This window comes from Mustela putorius, unplaced genomic scaffold (genome assembly GCF_011764305.1).
Source record: "Mustela putorius furo isolate JIRA1106 unplaced genomic scaffold, ASM1176430v1.1 tig00003858_pilon_pilon_pilon, whole genome shotgun sequence".
NCBI lineage: Eukaryota > Metazoa > Chordata > Mammalia > Carnivora > Mustelidae > Mustela > Mustela putorius.
The window spans coordinates 6,817,067-6,836,116 of NW_025422010.1; positions in this window are offsets into that span (position 1 = coordinate 6,817,067).

A 19,050-nucleotide genomic window follows, 5' to 3' on the forward strand; every position below is an offset into this window, starting at 1 on the left:
TTTAAAATTTATTTATTTATTTATTTGACAGAGAGAGAGAGAGAGAGATCACAAGTAGGCAGAGAGGCAGGAAGAGAGAGAGGGGGAAGCAGGCTCCCCACTGATAAGAAAGCGCGATGTGAGGCTCTATCCCGGGACCCTAAGACCACGACCCGAGCCGAAGGCAGAGGCTTAACCTGCTGAACCACCCAAGCACCCCTTAAAGTAATATTTACTCCAATGTGGGACTCAAACTCACAACTGTGAGATGAAGAGTCCAATGATGCTCTACGGACTGAGCCAGCCAGGAGCCCCAGACTAACACATTATTGACTGATTGTGGGGGGAGAAATAGAGCAGATAACTTTTGTTTTTAAATGAAGTTATGTGATGCATTTTTAAAAAAATATTTATTTATTTATTTGACAGACATCACAAGTAGGCAGAGAGGCAGGCAGAGAGAGAGAGAAGCAGGCTCCCTGCTGAGCAGAGAGCCCGATGCAGGGCTCAATCCCAGGACCTTGAGATCATGACCTGAGCCGAAAGCAGAGGATTTAACCCACTGAGCCACCCAGGTGCCCCTATGTGATGCATTTTGTAGTTTGCATGGCCTGTAGTGATTTTTATTTGTTGTATGTAATATCTTCCCATGTTTGGCTCAACTTAGACTGGAGATGAAGAGTTCCCAAATACTTCAATGTTCTCTAATAACTGTTTGGTTTATTTAAGCCCTATTTGTGTGAGTAAAACAAAAACATGTCTATATTAGAAGATTGAGGGCTCAACTTTCTCATTTTAGGTCGGGAGAATATTTCCTGTCTTCTAGCTCAGCAATTTTCAGCTTTTCGATGATATAACTTCAAAGGAATTTTGAAAACTGTGTGCCCCCTCACCCATATTAAGTTGTCCTCAAACATTTTCTTCATAAGCTTAAACAGTTGCAAAGGATTTAATTGCTAGTCAATGCAAACATCAGTACATTTAAATGAAACCGTTACATCTATCTTTTAAATGTATCCAAGGGGGCGCCTGGGTGGCTCAGTGGGTTGAGCCACTGCCTTCGGCTCGGGTCATGATCCCAGGGTCCTGGGATCGAGTTCCGCATCGGGATCTCTGCTCAGCGGGGAGCCTGCTTCCTCCTCTCTCTCTCTGCCTCCCTCTCTGCCTACTTGTGATCTCTCTCTGTCAAATTAAAAAAAAAAATGTATCCGAGGAAATATGAATGTCAATAGTGATTTATATCCACCGCTATACATTTAAGAAAAATGAACAAGCTCTTTGTAAAGTTAGAAATCTTACATTTTTCTCTCATCTTAAAATCGTATTTCCATCACATACACTTAGGCTTGAACGTCTGTTACTGATCCCTGCATGAAGATAAGTATATAAATGAAAATCAAATTTTTAGAAAATCTCTTGTAACCACAAAGCTTTAGGTGTTTAATCATTCCCCTCTGGATTAATAATAATTATGTGTTCATAAATTTAGACCAGCTTGTCAGGGGTAATCTTCACGGGGTCTTCATTTTGGGGTGAACATTAAAGAGAAGAGGAAGAATGTGAATTCCAAGAGAAGTGGAGCCTCTCTGTATGATCGTCGTCAAGCTGATGGGTCCCGGAGCACTATGAAGTACTCATTAACAAGGGCCACTGGTTTATTCTAAGCCTTTGACATTTAAAGTGAGGTGGATACATGAAAATGATCAAGATGACAGTGATTCTTGGACCCAGGATACTGAGAGAATGTAATTTTGGGTTTCATGATTTAATAAACATTTTCCTAGAGCCCTGGGAGAAGTGCTGACAGCAGGTGTATGGCTGGGGTATTGATACAGTTACAGAAAATCCTAGTTTGAAGAAAAAAAGAAACTTAAGGAGCATCTGGCTGGCTCTGTTGGTGGGCATGAGACTCTCGAGCTCAAGGTCATTTGTTTAAGCCCTACACTGCACATGGAGCCTATTTTAAAAATAAATAAATAAATGGAGATGTTACATTATTACCGTAAGTGGCAATCCTTTATCAATTACCATAAAAAGATAACACATTTAATAAACACATAAATCTTCTTCAAAAAAAAAAAAAGAAAAGAAAAGAAATTTAAGTCATGTAAGAGTTCCTTGCAGAAAAAAAGTATGTATTTGTAATGTATTCAAATTCACAGAAAAAAAGTATGTATTTGTAATGTATTCAAATTCACAATCCAAAATAGTCATAAAATTTTCAAACTTAAATGAAAACAAAGTAGGGATTGTGGTACTAGATGGCAGGATTGGGCAAAATGTGTGGGAACTTTACTGTCTTGTGAGTGTGTTTAGCACTTGTAACTCTGATACACATATTGTGCTCTATTTTGTTTAAATTCCCAGCCTCAGAACAGAATGTTGGGATGTGTTAGAGAATAGAGTAAAGGCTGATGGCTGTTTTAAAGAATATATCCACTGGGGTGTGTGTGTGTGTGTGTGTGTGTCCGTTGAACATGGGCACTGGGGAGACACTTGTGCTTAGCATTTGCTAGAAGCCGAGTGGGGTGATGGGTGTGGAGGGCCCAGGGCTGCAGTCACGGTCATCTAAAGTCTGCCTTCCCTTGTCCGACCATGGAAGTTTGTTCTCTAGCTCTGGGTAGTAGAGGCACTAGCAGACAAGATAGACGCCCATGTCATTGTTTGCGCAGTGTGGAACACCCACCCCAGTTTATGGTCATCCAATGGTTAAAGCCAACTAAGGACTTACCATGTGCCAGGTACTATTCTAACATTTTGTATCTAGTAGAGTACACAGTCCTCACAGCAATATTGTGAAATACTTACTGCTATCATTCCCACTTTACAGATGCAGAGCAAGGGATTAAGGAACTTGTCCAAGACCACACAGTTAATGAGAGGTAGAGTATGTATTTTGATCCAGGAAGTTAGCCCCCAGTTGGAATGCCTAATTACTGCACTAAGCAGAAGGTTCCCTAGAGTCCTAGCCACATACCCAGTTATATCCAGTTCCAAGCTGTCACACGGCACCTGTTCCAGGCCATTTCAAAAACTCTGTAAGCTCCAGGCTTGTTTTAAATTAAGTCTCACTGAACATTATAGTAAACATTAAAATGCACCCACATCCATATTAAAAACTATATATGTATTTGTATTTTTGTTGTGAAGCATTGGGAAGGAATTAAAAAAGAGTAATTTTGCTTTTGAAATTATTTAATTTTGAATAATATTCAGTTTATGATTTCTTGACAATCATTGGGTATGCTCAGGGATTTGAATCAAAATGAGAAAAAATATTTTCAAATGTCATAATATTTTTATGAGTACTCACTTTTGCAATGAAGAAATGTGATACATTTGATAGTGTTAGTGAAACATATTAACTCCAGTTTCACAGTTTTCCTTTTGGGTTTTGGAATTTTAAAAAAATTGTAAAATAAAACACAGAAAACCACACAGACCAAATGTATGGGTTAATGAATTATTATGAGGGCAACACTCTTGAAACCACCACTGAAATCAAGAAGCACAAATGTGGGGCACCGGGGTGGCTCAGTGGGTTAAAGCCTCTGCCTTTGGCTCCGGTCATGATCCCAAGGTCCTGGGATCGAGCCCCACACATCGGGCTGTCTGCTCAGCAGGGAGCCTGCTTCCTCCTCTCTCTCTCTGCCTGCCTCTCAGCCTACTTGTGATCTCTATCTGTCAAATAAATAAATAAAAAAAAATCTTAAAAAAAAAAAAAAGAGGCACAATTGTGCCAAGCACCCCAGAACACCCTTACCATGTGTCTGACCCAGGCACATCACGCAGCCCCCAAAAGCAATCATTACCCTGTCTCTCATAATACCAGTTTCCCTATGTTTCTTTGTAGTTTTATTACCCAAGTAGACAATAGAGTTTGGTCTTGTCCATTTTTTCATATGTCTTTTGAGTTTCCTTTTTTTTTTTTAAGATTTTATTTATTTATTTGAGGGAGCCTAAGATAGATCCTTAAAAAGATCCTTAAAAAGGATCATAAATTGTGGAGAAGAAACTAGGCAAAGGAAAAGGCAATATAGTAAGTTGTGGGATGGTGAGTAGGAAATGTATGGTAAACAGGGTTGGTTCAGGGTTGTTTGTTGCACAGTCTCAAGTCATCCCATGTGATGAGGTTGTCTCTGTAGTTCTCTTCTGGGTACAGGAGAAGGGGACACCTTTGCAAGTGGAAATTTCCTTAACAAATGGAAGACCATCTAAGGTTTGCATAGGGTGTGAGCAATCAGGCATTTAATGATGGGCATTGCTAAGGAATCAACATAAAACCAAAAAGTAGTGGTTCGAGTAGACCATATGCCAGTTCAGAGGGCTGTCAGTGGAGAAGGGCTCTAGATTTTGGGCTTGAAGCAGCTTTAACTGGTAGAGTGAGGACTGCAGTGGCAATCTGATGACTTTCCTGCCACCTCAGCCTAAGGATTTCTTGATCTGAAGTCAAGAAAGAAAAAATAGGGGCACCTGGGTGGCTCAGTGGGTTAAAGCCTCTGCCTTTGGCTCAGGTCATGATCCCAGGGTCCTGGGATCGAGCCCCGCATTGCGCTGTCTTTTAAGGAACCTGCTTCTCCTTCTCTCTCTGCCTGCCTCTGCCTACTTGTGATCTCTGTCTGTCAAATAAATAAATTAAATTAAAAAAAAAAAAAAGAAAAAATACACACAGGAAGAACTTTCTAGTCCCACCCATCTGCCCCAAATAGAGGCATATTTTGGGGTGACCTATGCTGATTTCCTTCCTTTTCCACATCTGAAACTTTACAGGAAGTTTCACATATTACAGGTGAATTGGTGGGGCGCCTGGGTGGCCCAGTTGGTTAAGCATCTGCCTTCAGCTCAGGTCATGATTCCAGGGTCCTGGGATCGAGCCCCATATGGGGCTTCCCGCTCCGTGGAGAGTCCGCTTCTCCCTCTGCTGCTTCCTCCCCAGCGGGTGCTCTCTCACTCTTTCTCTTTCTCCCTTTCGAAAAAATAAATTAAAAAAAAAAATCTTAAAAAAAACAAAAGAAAAGAAAAACAAGAAACAATGATTAGAGCAGACACACACACAATTTCTGAGTTTGGAGGGCTCTCTGGAGAAGGTCTTCAGATGTGGGACTCAAAGCATCTTTAGCTGGGGGAGGAGGGCCGGCAGGGGAGGCTGACTTTCCTGGTTTATAGTCTGAGTGTCTTTGGTGATGGCGCAGACCTTAATGTCAGAGCACCGTTACTTCTCCCGTGGAGCATGGACCCATTCAGCATCAGTCTGCAGAGCTTCTTTGTTTAGTCGGTAGGAGTCAGGTGTGACTTCCCGGAGGCACCAGGGCAGCAGGGTCAGAGAAAACACAGAAACAATGATCCCTGAGAGAATCCATAAAATGGCCACATCCAGCTTACAAAGAAATGAAAATAGCTTAGAGACAATGAACACTCACAAGGGTAGGTTCTGGTTTTCCACTGAAACATGAACTTTCTCATGAAAATTACCCCCCATTTCTAGCAAAGATGGTCAAAGCAAGAGTGTTTTAATTGCAAAACAAGCCTAGTCTCATCAAATGTAGCCTGATTATTCATAGCAAGCATAGTAATGGACCTCAGATTTTTTGAAGTTTGTTTTGCTGGAACTTTTTTTTTTTTTTATTTATTTGACAGAGAGAGATCACAAGTAGGCACAGAGGCAGGCAGAGAGAGAGAGAGAGGACTTACTTAGAGAGTGAGAGCTGGGGGAGGGGTAGAAGGAGAGGCAGAGAGAGGGAGAGAGAATCTCAAGCCGACTCCACACTGAGCAAGGAGTTTGATCATGACTCTGAGATCATGACCTGAGCCAAAAATCAAGAGTCAAATGATCAACCTGTAAGGGCCTATTTAGCCAGAGCGGCCCCACCCCGGTTGAACTGCCATTTTGTTGTTTATACAGTAAAACTTAAATTGACCAGGAACTTACTTAAGAACAAGTCCTAGGTAACAAAGTCCAAATACAAGGGTGGGTCAGGCCAGGAGGAGGTATTCAATCAGTGGGTGTGCATACGGTCTCCTAGCTACCAAGGAGTATGGGCCCTGCCCTTTGGGCACCTTTTGGGCACCAATTCTGACCAAGGTGGTAGGCTGGTTCAAATGTCTACTAGGATAACTTGTAATTCAGTTGGTCACTTAGCATGACTGTGCAGCTTTCTCTGTGTTACAACTTCATTGGCCACCTGTGCGTGGCCAGGCCCAACCACATGGCCTTTGCTCTATAAAAGCTAGTCTGTGAAACAGAGAGGGGTCGCCCTCTCTGTAAGAGGCGCGGCCCCGAATGTTTGGTTTGATTCTTTTTTTTTTTTTAAAGATTTTATTTATTTATTTGACAGACAGAGATCACAAGTAGGCAGAGAGGTGGGCAGAGAGAGAGAGGAGGAAGCAGGCTCTCTGCTGAGCAGAGAGCCCGATGCGGGACTTGATCCCAGGACCCTGAGATCATGACCTGAGCCGAAGGCAGCGGCTTAACCCACTGAGCCACCCAGGCGCCCCTGTTTGGTTTGATTCTTGATGCTTGGTACGAAATAAAGCTTTGCTTAACCTTCGCTTTGTATCAGTCTCACTCCTTTAATCACAGACCCGTTATTAGGGGACCCAACGCTGGGGACCCAACAAAGTCACTGAGTAACCCAGGTGCCTCTTGCTGAAACTTTTTTTTTTTTTTTTTAAGATTTATGTATTTATTTGACACAGAGAGAGAGCCAGTGCAAGTAGGGGGAGCAGCAGGCAGAGGGAGAGGGAGAAGGAGGCTTCCCGCTGAGCAGGGAGCCCAATGAGGGTCTCGATCCGAGGACCCTGGGATCGTGACCTGAGCTGAAGGCAGATGCTTAACTCACTGAGCCATCCAGGTACCCCTGCTGGAACTTTTTTTTTTTTTAAAGATTTTTATTTATTTGACAGACAGAGATCACAAGTAGGCAGAGAGGCAGGCAAGTGGGTGCGTGAAGCAGGATCCCCGCTGAGCAGAGAGAGCCCAATGCAGAGCCCAATCCCAGGACCATGAGCTGAAGGCAGAGGCTTAACCCACTGAACCACCCAGGCGTGCACCCCCCAACCCCCACCCCTCGCTGGAACTTTTATAAGGAATCTCAGATTAGACTTTTAAAAGGATCTGGAGACTATGAAGCCATGTAAAGAACTCCTAACAGACTTTCTGGCAATACCTATAGATTTGGGCGAATCCCTTTTCTTGAAGCCCCCCCCAAATCCCAAGTCTCTTGGAAGTGGCCTTCCTTATTCACCCATAAGGCAAGGAACCCTACAAACCAGGTTCCAGGCTGGTTTTTCAAGGATTTTTTTTTTTTAAGGATTTTTTTTTTAAGATTTTATTTATTTATTTGACAGATAGAGATCACAAGTAGGCAGAGAGGCAGGCAGAGAGAGAGAGAGAGGGAAGCAGGATCCCTGCTGAGCAGAGAGCCCGATGAGGAACTCGATCCCAGGACCCTGAGATCATGACCTGAGCTGAAGGCAGCGGCTTAACCCACTGAGCCACCCAAGTGCCCCTATATCAGACAATTTTGTTACACTTTTTGTTTTTCAAGTAAATTATAATTTTATAGTCTCATTAAAAGACCAAGTGAGGCATGTTACAATCTTTGAATTTATTTGATATGGAAGCAATCTGTGTCCTCCAATAGATGAGTGGATAAAGTAGATGAGTTATCTATTTACAATGGAATATTATTCAGCCTCGAAAAAGAAATGAGATCTTACCATTTACAACAACATGGATAGACCCAAAGGGTATTATGCTAAGTGAAATAAGTCAGACAGAGAGACAAATACTATATGATTACACTTGTAGGTGGGATTAAAAATCAAAACAAAAAAAGTAGAAACAGACCCATAAATACAAAGAACAAACTGACGGTCGCCAGAGGGAAGGCGGTGATGGATGGGCAGTGTGGGTGAAGGGGAGTCGGGGGAATTGGCTTCTTGTTACGGAATGAATAAGTTATGGGAATAAAAGGTACAGCACAGGGAATGTAGTCAATAGTATTGTCATAGTATTGTAGGGTGACCTATGGTAGCCCCAGTTGAGAGGAGTATACAGTTAATGTATAATATTGTATACAGTTGTTTTTTTTAATATGATTTTTTTTCACTTTATTTATTTTCAGAAAAACAGTATTCATTATATTTTCACCACACCCAGTGCTCCATGCAATCTGTGCCCTCTATAATACCCACCACCTGGTACCCCATGTATACAGTTGTTGAATCACTATGTCATACACCTGAAACTAATGTAATGTTGTGTGTGAACTACATATACCTCCATAAAAAAAGGAAACTGTTTGAACCAAAGTCTGTCCAGATGGGGTAATGCCAAATCAGAAGTGGTGAGAAGCACTCTGTAGACAGGAGCCTGGGGAAGACTCAGAGAAGGGTGGAAGCCAAGTGAGAAAAGGATTGTTTGCAGCTGAAAGCCTAGTTGGCTGTTCATGCTTGGTTGTCCTCAGGTTCAATTTCACAACCTTAAGGTATGTATAGGCTTTGGTTTTGTTTTGCTTAGGTAGGCTGTCAAGAGCCTTACAGACACTTCAGTGTGACGGGCTCCTTGTTTATTGAATTCAACAACCTTAAATATCTTGTAGAAATAACATAACCCAGGGAGAAGAAAAATGGCATGTCTGGGCACCTGGGTGGCTCAGTGGGTTAAGCCGCTGCCTTCGGCTCGGGTCATGATCTCAGGGTCCTGGGATCGATCCCGAATCGGGCTCTCTGCTCAGCAAGGAGCCTGCTTCCCTCTGTCTCTCTCTCTCTCTCTCTCTGCCTACTTGTGATCTCTCTGTCTATCAGATAAATAAATAAAATCTTTAAGAAAAAAATGGCATGTTTGCATTATTCTAAATGCTGACAACTTTGATGATATATCTGTTTTAATTAAACCAACAATATGAAATTAGCTTTATTTACCAAAAATTATGCCAGTTCATGTGAACTTGAGAGCTACTTGGATTAATTCCTATTTTTCTGAAAGTTTTAGGCATACCTATTTTATGTATGCGCTTATGTTTTTCTAAGCCGATTGAAAGAGATCTCTTTTTTTTTTTTAAGGGACAGATTTTAAAGATTTTATTTTATTTTAGAGATAGAGATAGAAGCAAGGGACAGGAGCAGAGGAAGAAGGACAAGAAGACTCCGTGCTAGGCGCAGAGTGCACACGGGGCTGGATCCCACCACCTTGAGATCACGACCTCAGCCAAAATCAAGAGTCTGACACTTAACCGACTGAGCCACCCAGGCATGCCCAAACAGATTTCTTATATGGAAATTTATGGATTAATTCTGCCAATACCATCTGGAAGAATGAAATACCACATATACATATCCTACAAACACAGACATACAAACATGTGGGCAGATACAAACAAGAATCTTAAAGCTTTCATCCTAAAATTTTAGCTACAAGTGAGGCAAACATAGAATTCAAACCCCACGAGTTTATCTAAAATAGTTAGATCCAAACTGTGTTCCTGGTAGATGGAATGGGTTTAGGTAACCTACTCAATTTTACCAATATTTGTGGAGAAGACTTTTAAGATTTTTTGTTTGCCCTGATATGTAATGTTACAGGGGTATGGATTGAATTTTGGATAAGAGACCTTTTGGAAACACCAACAGGTGTTTGGAGGATTTTAAAAGCTTATCTGAGTGGATAAAACATCCAGTTCATTTTCAAGAAGTTGGAGTAAGCTGGCTGTCAGTCAGGGAACCATTTGTTACCTCCATGGAAGTTTATTTTTCAAAGAAGGGGCTCTCAGGTTCTTGTAGGGACAGTTCCTATTATCAGAGGTTTGGGGCAATTATTATTTAAAATTCCTTTTTTTTCCCCCTTAAGTGCAGAATAGTTCCAATTTCCCAGGTCCTGACCTTTTACAGTATCTGTAAGTCTTATACGATGAACAAGGGGGTTGTGGGAACAGGTAAGAATGGTGGTTGGGTTTTGAATTACTTCTAGGGCCTCAGTTTCTGTCTTTGTAAAGATTCAGTTAGTAATATAGGGACAGTTGTTTTTCCTTTTAACCCCAAAGAATTCAGTCACCTCAGTGATAATATCAAGGGGCTGACGTGCATGTCCAACTACATTGTGTTGGATTTTTTCAGGAAGATTTCTAACTAAGATGAAAATCCAAGGATTCCTAGATTCTGGATTTAGGAATGTGCCTTTGGGATATTTTTTTTATATAAAGCATTCCACAAAGGCTTGAGTTTGTTTTCTTTCCCTCTGAGCACATAGTTCCATTTTAGCTCAGTTATTTATAGGTGAGGGGCCCTAAAAATAGATCCTCTCAGGCCCTAAATACTGGCTTCCAAGTGGGCAACTTCTGACCATAGCACTCTTTAAAAAAAATCCTTTCAAGGGGCACCTGGATGACTCAGTCAGTTAAGCCTCTGTCTTTGGCTCAGGTCATGATCCTGGGGTCCTGGGATCAAGCCCAGGGTTCTGGGATCTAGCCCCAGGTAGGACTCCCTGCTGAGCAGGGAGCCTGCTTCTCCCTCTGCCTCTGCCCTTTCCCCCATTCATGCTTGTTCTCTCTCTCTCTCTCTTTCTGTCTGAAGTAAATAAGTAAAATCTTTTCAAAAATCTTTTCAAATGTATTATTATCAGGTTTGGCAAAGACAAACAGTGAATTTTCCTGGCAGTGTTGAGCCTCGCACTTTTTTTTCTTTCCAAAAGGATATCCATTACCAAGGTGACTCGAAACAAAAATCAATAAGCCTTTTTATAGCTTTACCAGGGACACAAGAGGCATTTCCAAAGAGGGCACAAAAGATGCAGCCACCATCCTCCAGAGCCACTGCCAAAGACAGACAAAAGAAAGACCTAAGTGAACCGAGGACAGCAGGGGACAAGGGAATGTCAGCATCAGTGGGGTGCAGCCCACATCTCTGTCTGGTCAGCTATAATTTCTTGGGGCTCCCCAACCTGAAGGCTGGCTAGCTGCAGAAGCAGGTCTGACATCCTGACATAAAACGAGACAAAACAGAAAGCAGTGACTGTCCCTGGGATAGCAAGAATCAATAACCATTAAGTACTCCAAATCGAGAGTCCCCCAGGAGTAATACCCAAACAACTAGTTCTTCCGAGTGTCTCCTCATCTGCATTTAGATCATCGGATCAGGAATCTGAGAAGCTGCCGGTTTTGGCAGTCATCCCTAATTCTTACCTACAACCTCAATGATTGCAGTGTCCTGCCTGTCCTTTTGTGGTAGTCAGAGCTCTAGGGGAGTAAAAACACCACATATTTTCCTCTACTCTCTGAGGTTCTATACCTGGGGCCTGTGAATTAAAGCCCCAAGAGGCAGATTAACAGGAGAAAAGGTTTATTTTGCATGCATACAGAGCCTTCTCAGAAAAGAAGTAAAAACTCAGAGAGGCTGTTAGGCCTGAGGCTTACATGGTATTTTATTTTATTATTTTTATTTATTTATTTGAGAGAGAGAGAGCACACATGAGCAGGGAGGAGGGGCAGAGGGAGAGGAAGAAGCAGACTCTCCACTGAGTAGGGAGCCTGACTTAGGGTTTGAACCCAGGACTTTGGGATCATGACCTGAGCTGAAGGCAGACGCTTAATCAACTGAGCCATCCAGGTGCCCCTTATGTGTCATTTTAAAAAAGGATGGTGAGTCCAGAGAAGAAACGAGACAAAGGAAACTGGGGATTTGGTAAATTGTGGGGAGGCATAGGAAATGTACGGGAAACGGGTTATTTAGTAAGGTTTCTTATGTAGTCTCAGGTGATCTAAGACTTGTCTCCTTCGCTCTCTTCCCAGTACAGGAGAGAAGGACGCCTTTACAAATGGAAATTTCTATTATAAATGGTAATGAAAGGTATTTTCTGCTTCTAGTCAGATGGGGGGTGGGGGTTCAGAGAGCTCTTGCCCTGTTTGTTGTTTCTCAGTGCCTTCAGATCAAAATAATCATTATGCCAACGTGACACATTCTAGTCCCCTTCCCAAGTTTCCATAATGAAGAGGTTTGGGACAGGTCCCCCCCAAAACGTACCCCTTTGGCAAGTAGACTTTCTTGAGCTGAAGGACTGTGGGCCCCAGAGAAACTTTTCCTCCCTTAACTACATAGAAGACTCTCAATTAGAGGGTCTTTCCAGGAATAAGAATTATAACCAGAAATAGATTTTATCTGGGTGACCCATCAGGATGGTGGGGCCAACATCTCATTAAAGAACATTCACTCTTCTTCTTGCCCTGTGATCTGCATTCCTTCTCTCTGAAGTCCCACATACCATGACCTTTTTCTTACCTCGAGATGACACATAGACCTCATTTTGCCTGACCAACTTTCTAACGTCCATGACTGTGTGGATTCCCCAAACGTACAACATGAAATTGGATTTTCTTCTCACGTCAGTTTGATTCTCAGTCCAGCTAGAGAGACCTTGAAGGGGGCGGGCTGCTCTTGCTCCCTGACAACAGTGCACACACCCCCAGCCGATTTCAAGGGATGTGTCCAGTGGGATGGGACTGCTTGTCGGTTTGGGAAGAGGTGCACACAACTGGCTTCAGCACAGCACTATATGTACCTTCTTTCTTCCACACCGAGAGTTCTGGGGTCAGGTGCACAGGAATTGGGAGATTAGAATACCCCATAGTCATGAAGTCGCTTCCGCCCTGTTTTATGTGCAAAAGTCTTAGAATAACACTGCCAAGAATGTGGCTACCAGTAGGCTTACTGAAATCAGCAATTTGTTTTTGCATTGTGCTCTCCATTCTTCCCCTATTAAGAACAAGACGAAGTTGTACTCCATCTCTTCTGTCTGGGGTGGACACTCTCATTGTCCACACTCTCGTTGAACGCAAACTTGGTCTGAGTTCAAAAGAAACTGTATCTGTGATGTTCACCGCTGGCCTTTATGTCCATGTCTCTCCCTCACCATTTTGACTGTGAAGCTTGTTTTCTAGAAGAAATCATGGAAACTCAATTCACTGAATTCCCGCATGTTGATTACAGTCGTCTGGGACCCTGACCTTTGAAATTCACTTTTGTTGTGTATAGAATCCTTCGTTCACATTTTCTTTCCTCATGAAATGTTAAGTATGTATGCTCTGTTTTCTTCGGGCATAAAGCGTATTGTCAAAGTCTGATGATAATCTTGTCAGGTAGCAAGAATTCCTGTCCCCTTTAGAGTCTTTTTAGCTAGACTAAGAACCAAGTTGGCATGAGACAGAGTAACAGGAGAGAATCAAACTCAATAGGGTACTTAGGGGGAATCCCCACAGACACAGAAGTCCCAAAGACAGAGGGAATGGGGTACACGTGTCTCCTGACACATGTCAGGAGAAGGGGGGAGTGGTCTGGGAATACAGTCCTCGGGAATAACGAAAAAGAGTAAATGTCAGGTAAATGAATGTTTTCTGGGCTACTCAAAAATCATGGGACATAGAGGGCTTGGGTCACACAGGCCTTGCTGGGTTCCTGCCTGTCCACCACAGCTCATACTCTAATTTAGGAATCCATGGTGAGAGTTCCCTTCCCAGAGCAGGTTCTCGATCTGAACTCTTTTTAGGCAGCCGTGGGGGAAATAAAGAGCTTTTCCTGCATCTGCTGGGTTTTGATTTGGGGGGGTGGTTGATTTTTTTTTTTTAATCAAAATCATCTATATGCCTAAGTGGTCTGTCTTGGGTCAGTCTGACCTTGACCCCTACAATCTCAGTTCTATTCCCTCATAAATCACTTCTTGATCTTTTTGCCTAGATGCCCAAACACATTTTCTTCTTACATTTTTCTTGAAAGTCTCATCATTTCACTGGGCTCTGTCCTGATGCTCAGCATTCTGAATTGAGAGTCTCAGGTATGTAGAGTGTGCTTTCAATATTTTTCAAATATGTGCATTTTTTTTTTATTTCAGAAAAGTTTTCTTGAATGACAGGTTTTAGAATTGTTCTCTCTTATTACTTTTCATCCTCCAGGGATTCCTATTATCTGTACAATATTCTTCCCTATCGTCCATATTTGTCATATACTTTTTTTTTAAAGATTTAATTATTTATTTGACAGAGGAATCACAAGGAGGAAGAGAGGCAGGCAGAGAGAGCAAGGGGGAAGCAGGATCCCCGCTGAGCAGAGATCCTGATGCGGGGCCCTACCCCAGGACCCTGGGAACATGACCTGAGCCGAAGGCAGAGGCTTTAACCCACTGAGCCACCCAGGTGCCCCCTGTCATATACTTTTAAACTCATTTTCTCTTTCTTCATTTGTCATTTGTTTTAAGGTGCTATGGGTTGTGTATTTCCTCTCATAGTCATTTCAATGTAGTTTCTATTTCTTAAATTTTCTTCTTCTATTTCTAATTTTTTCCCAAGTTGTCTCTTCATTTCTGAGTTCCCCTAATTCTGATCTTATCTTCCTTCATTCTCTTCATGTCTTTAGCTTGTTTTGCAATAATGGCTCCAGCCTGGTTCTGTTTGGTAAGCATGACTTTGTGGCATAACATTCCTGGCTAATTTCATTGCCTGTGGGAATGTTACACTACTTTTTCTATTTTTTTTCCTGATAATAACTTTGATAGCTTTCAAATGTAATTCTTTTCTAATGTTTACTCTTATGTGCATTTCCTTCTCTTGAGCATCCCAAAGGCACAGAGTTCAGGAGCAAAGTTCACTTAGCAATGCCCTCTGCTGTTCATGAGTGTGCTAAAATACACAATTTTGCCTTCTGAAATTTCTCCTTTCCCATTTTTTAAGAGAAAGATTTTATTTATTTGTTTGTTTGTCAAAGAAAGAGAGAGATAGAGAGGGAGAGTGAGCACAAGCAGGAGGAGCTGCAGACAGAGGGAGAAACAGGCTCCCTGCTGAACAAAGAGCCTGATGCAGGACTTGATGCTAGGACCCTAGATCATGACCTGAGCCAAAGGCAAACGCTCAACTGACTGAGCCACCAGGAACCATCTTGTCCTCTCCTTTCCGACTTTTATCTGTACTTTCTCTTTCCCACATCTCTCTTGTCCATGCCCTGCAAAATTCTTATTCCATCCCAGGGTCTTCCCCTCCATGCAGGGTCTTATCCTTATCCGGGTAGGGAAGGAGGGGTTGCAGTCCTTCCGCAAGTCTATCCATGGGCTCCTGGCACTTGGTGCTGTTGGATGGGCGACCTTATTTTCTGCTGATGTTCTCTTCTTCATTCCTGGGGAAACTCTAGGCTGTTTCCCCATCGTTCCCCTGTTTCTACCTGCACATAAGTTGATAGCGCTGGGGCTAGCAGCTATCCGCGGTTGGTCCTTACTACCTTTACATTTTTGGGGTGTGTAGGGACACCTCGTCAGCTAGATTTGTCCCAACCATAATAGATAAATGGTCCCCTGATCCATGTTAAAAAGAAAGAAAAGGAAACTTATAATGAATCACTCTTAATAATTTGCCCTCTGGACTCTGACTTGAAATAAACATGTGAATGCAGAACAAATCAGAGTGACCCTCCCAGGAGAGCCCTAGCCAAGGTGCTTAAAAGCTATTGTCCTTAAAAGTAATTAAAGTTCCCTAAACTAGAATCTCAGACAATAACTTCACGTGTCTTAAAGTTTTCAATTTATCCAATATACAGTAGTGCCTCCACACCCCTCTTATCTAAATTTTGCTTTCCATGGTCTCAGTTACTTGTGGTCAACCATGGTTGGGAAGCAGGCAATTGTCCTTCTGGTGTGTGATCAGATGGGAAGGTCAGTGGTGGTCTAATGTTACATTACATTACAATGCTTAAGTGACTCTCCTCACTTCCTCTCATCACATGGGCATTTTATCAACTTGTGTCATTGCAAAAAGAAGAAAGATGAGTACAGTACAATTAGATAATTAGATATTTGGAGAGAGAGAGACCACAGTCACATTGATGAGGGAGCGCAAGGCTGGCTGAAGACAAAGCAAAAGCTGGCGCCTTACCCCCCTCTCCATCCGCTCCCCCTCAGTATATGTGTAGCATCCCTCAGACAGCCCTGACTGCCAAGAACAATAACCAAATAGTTAACTTGCAGAGCTCACAATCCTGATAGACAGGAGTCTCCCTTGGTTTACAAATGTCCTAAATCTCACTAACAAAGACGATTGATAGCAGGATTGTGACACCCCACCAAAAAGTTTCCCAACTATCTTAATGTTAATGGCTGGTCTAAAGACAACATTGATCCAGCCACAAGGGCAAGGCCTCCAGTAGGCCTGGGACATCCTGGCACCTGGTAGGCCCTCTTTAGCATATGAAAACTCCACTGAAACCTCCCTTCCCCTCACCTTCCCCCAACCGCAGGGTACATAACCTGCCACCCCTCATAACCCTGGGCAGCAGCTCTTCCTGCCCAGGGGTCCTGTCCTGTGCTTTAATAAACCACCATTTTGCACCAACGATGTCTCAAGAATTCTTTCTTGGTCATCGGCTCTGGACCTCAGCCCACCGAACCTGGAATGATCTTTGAAAACTTAGTACCTAGGACCAAAGATTCTGTGGGTATCTGCTGCAGAAGTGAATGAAGTAAAAAACGCTAACATCTGAGTACTCTGGAGTATTCTGCTTCATGTGTTTCACTTTTCTCCAGTGTGTCCATGGATAGGATGCAGGTAAATATTTTTCTATAGGGAAATTATGGTTAAAATGTAAATGATGGCTCAGCTTTGTCTCTGAGGCCATCTAGTCCTGGACTTTTGCCTGTTGGGGGTTTTTGATTACTGATTCAATTTAATTGCTGGTAATTGATCTGTTCAGAATTTCTATTTCTTCCTGATTCAGTTTTGGGACACTATATGTTTCTAGGAATTTATTTGACTCTCCTAGGTCGCCCAATTTGTTGGCATTTGGTTTATCATAATATCTTTTTATAATCCTTTGTATTTCTGGGGTGTTGGTTGTTATATCTCTTTCTTTTCTAGTTTTGTTTATTTGAATCCCCCCCCCCTTTTTTTTGGATGAGTCTTCTTAAAATTTTATCAATTTTGTTAATTTTTTCAAAGAACAAGCTCCTGCTTTCATTCATCTGGGCTATTGTTTTTTGAGCTTCTATTTCATTTATTTCTGCTTTGATTTAAAAATATATTTTATTTATTTACTTGACAGAGAGAGACACAGTGAGAGAGGGAACACAAGTAAGGGGAGTGGGAGAGGGAGAAGCAGGCTTCCCACTGAGCAGGGAGCTGATGTGGGGCTCCACCCCAGGACTCTGGGATCATGACCTGAGCTTAGGGCAAACCTTTGTTTGAGCCACCCAGATGCCCCTCTGCTCTAATCTTTCTTATTTCCTCCCTTCTACTGTTTTGTTTTGTTTTGTTTTTGTTTTTTTCGTTTCTCTTTTTTCTAGCCATGCCAGGTGTAAGATTAGGTTGTTTCTTTGAGATTTTTCTTGCTTCTTGAGGTAGGTCTATATTGCTGTAAATTTCCCTCTTTAAACAGTTTTTGCTGCATCCCAAAGATTTTGGGCCATTGTGTTTTCATTTTCATTTGTCTCCATATATTGTTTGATTCCTCTTTGATTTCTCAGTTGACCCACTCAGTGTTTGGGAGCATGGTATTTAACCTCCATGTATTTGTGCTCTTTCCATATTTTTTTCTTGTGGTTGATTTCTAGTTTCATAGCATTGTGGTTGGAAAAGATACATGATGTGACTCTAACCTTTTTGAATTTGTTAAGGCTTGTTTCGTGGCTTAACATTTGGTCTATTCTGGAGAATGTTTCATGTGCACTTGAAAAGAACGTGTATTGTGCTGTCTTAGGAGGGATGTTCTGAATATATGTTAGATCCACCTGATCCATTGTGCCATTCAAAGCCACAGTTTCCTTCTTGATTTTGTGTTTGGATAATCTATCCATTGATGAAAGTGGGGTGTTAAAGTTCCCTACTATTATTGTATTACTATCAATTACTTTCTTTGTTTGTTATTGGCAGCTTTATGTATGTGGGTGGTCCCCTGTTGGATGCATAAATCTTTATAGTTGTTCTACCTTCTTGTTGGATTGTTAGTGTCTTTCTCTGTCTCTTAGTACAGTCTTTGTCTTAAAGTCTATTTTGTCTAATATAAGTATTAGTATCCCAGGTTTCTTGTCACTTATACTTGCATTATAAATGTTTCTCCATCTCTTCATTTACAGTTAGACTCTCAATGATACTTTTAAAAGGGTATTATATAGTTCTTTTTCTTTTCTTTTTTTTTTTTTTAAGATTTTTATTTATTTGACAGAGAGAAAGAGATCACAAGTAGGCAGAGAGGCAGGCAGAGAGAGAGAGGAGGAAGCAGGCTCCCTGCTGAACAGAGAGCCTGATGTGGGTTTCGATTCCAGAGCCCTGAGATCATGAGCTGAGCTGAAGGCAGAGGTTTAACCCATTGAGCCACCCAGGCGCCCCCCAAATAGTTTTTTCAAATTAAAATGCATCATAATAATTTTGTTAGGTCAGATTCGGTTATGCTTCAGGTATAAATGAAATACTTCTAAAATGTATTTCTCAGTTAGGTCTGTGTTTTGTGGACTTAACAAACCTAACAAAAAACTTTAGCCGTACAATGATTGCTTATATTGTTTTTCCATTGCTGCTGCAACAAATCACCACCAATTTAGTGATGTAAGACAACACAAATTTGTTACTGTTCTTCCAACTGAAGTCCCATTGGGCTAAAATCAAGGTGCTTCTATGAAAGAATCCATTTCCTTGCCTTTTCCAGCTTCTAGGAGCCACCTGCCCACATTCCGTGGCTTGTGACCCCTTTCTCCATCTTCAACATCATTAACAGCGGGTAGAATCCTTGTCGAGCTGCATCTCTCTCTGACCCTCTGCTCTGGACTGAATGTTCATGTCCCTTCAAAATTTCCATGTTGAAATCCTAATGACAGATGTGATGGTACTTGGAGGTGAGGCTTTCGGGAGGGGTCAGGTCATGAGGGTGGAGCCTTCATGAATGGGATTAGTGTCCTTAAGAAAGAGACTTCCTGGGGCCCCCTCATCCCTTCACCCATGTGAGGACACTGTGAGGAGGCGTTGGTGATGAACTAGGAAGGCGACTCACCACTGTCTCAGCAGTCATGCTGGTACCTTGATCTTGTACTTCAGCCTCCAAGAGTTGTAGAAA